Source organism: Cynara cardunculus (assembly GCF_001531365.2).
Source record: "Cynara cardunculus var. scolymus isolate 2C chromosome LG 2, CcrdV1, whole genome shotgun sequence".
NCBI lineage: Eukaryota > Viridiplantae > Streptophyta > Magnoliopsida > Asterales > Asteraceae > Cynara > Cynara cardunculus.
In genome coordinates, this window is record NC_037529.1 from 17,884,093 (window position 1) to 17,886,309 (window position 2,217).

Consider the following 2,217-nt stretch of genomic DNA (forward strand, 5'->3'; position numbering starts at 1 on the left):
ACCATTTTAGCATGGAAATCAACTTCTGAAACCAGTTTCTCCCAAGTTGCTGTAGCGTTAAAGAGTCACAATGGCACAGTACTTTCGTTGGTCGTTGGAGCTCATAAGCTCTTTCCTGGTTCTTTCATATCACTGTTGCTTGTAGTCTCAACCGGTTTTGATGAATGTGATGGTCCCAGCAACTCAAGTCAAACACCGAGTGTTTCTGAGAGTTCTAGAAAGCAAGTTGGAACTGGGAAAAGTGTGGAGTATGGGAGAGCTAAAGATACATGCAAGAGAAATAATAATCAAACATTTTACTTATTTAGTTAATTCACTTATATCCATCTTTAGTAAATTTAAGCGTAAGTGTTTTTCTCTCTTTTACACACTTTTCACATGCCCGGAGACTTCACGTATGAACCCAATTTCCGCCTATTTGTAAAAGTTACGAAACTACCCCTTCTATTTTTCGCATAGCCATAAATTTTAACCGTATGAAGAGATAAAATCACTTCTTTACTTCTCCAAATAACCTGTGGCTAAATATATACATATATATATATATGTGTGTGTGTGTGTGTGTGTGTCTAGATAGGGTTGGGTTCACGTGAGACCAGCCTATTTTCGTGAGACCCGTGAAACTACTTTTTTACACTTGAAACTTCACAACAAAATGCTGTGAAGGTAAAAAAAAGTCGAACATTCACAACAAAAACACTGTGAAGGTTACCTTCACAATGTTTTGCTATGAAGTTTCAAGTGTAAAAAAGTGGTCTCACGTGTCTCACGAAAACATGTTGGTTTCACATGATCCCAAGTCTCTCTCTCTCTCTCTCTCTCTCTCTATATATATATATATATATATATATATATTGTACATTAAAATAAATATATAATAGTTTATATACAATAATATATTATTTTATAATTTACATGTATATATTTAATACAATATTATATGGTCATTTAAATATATAGTTTGCACATCAAACACACCCTTAATTTATAATTTTAACATGGTTTGGTGTACTGGTGACGCAAAAAGAATATTCGATCTTCTCAACATTTGTCATCAAATAAGTCATTATCATGTTTATTTTGGTTCGGTTCAACATTCCTGAATGCTTTAAATTGTTTTTTTATGTTGTAATAAATTTATCATTCGTGCACATGTATCGTGAGAAAACCCGATCTGAACTCAAAGATATAGACTGATAATGACGGACTGTTGTGCCAGCCCAATCTGAAATACTTACATCATCTTCTCCTCGAGGAGACATATCTTAGTAGTAAATGACCCAAAGCTACTAACATAATCCATTATAAAATTACAGAATTCCAGCACATAAATCTCACTATTTATTATGATACAACCTACACCATATAATAAGAACTATAACGACTTAGAATGATGTTCTAAACTACTAACGAGGTAGGAACAACCATAAAAATATCGGAAAATCATTCCTTCTTTTTTTCATGAGATAAAAGAAATCAGAACAAACTGAACCGCTGAAAATGATGAGCTAGAAACACGTACATTCTGCATCCAAGCTTGTGTTTTTATCAATCCGCCAACAATTAGCCCAAACCTGAACTTGTAGTCTTTCTTCCTATGATCAATCCGCATTACATAATTGAAAGGGGAAACTGTTATCAATGATTTTTCTATAAATTAGCAGCACATTCAAAATGTCATAATATCAAGTTGGTCCGAGGATCCTAAACCCTAAACTGAAATGCAACAACAACGTAATATGCCAAAGAAGTTGACGTTAAATTGGTTATGACAAACCAAATAAATGTTCCAGTTGATTTGTCCTAGTCATAGAGGTGTGGGTGTAATGGAAATTGACCAATTTACCCGAATGAATTAATAGACATAGGGGTTGTTTGTTTACATCTTAATAGTTCCATTAAGAGGCAACATCTGAATCGTTAATAGGTGAATCTTGTTTGGCAAAACAAAAACTGCCTCTTAATGGTTCTAAAACCCTCTGAATGATTTTGTATCATAGATCTCCCTTAACCATTAAGAACCCTAATTTTATTGTACACAATTATCAAACAATTATATTTTATTTTACATATATCATAAGAGCCTCTTAACCATTCAATATTTTTTAAAGCAAATTCCAAAAATAGTCATTACACAAATGGTTTACACAAATACCATGAATATGTTGGAATTGTTTTTAATACTTACATTTTATACCCTTATAGTTATAAATTTAA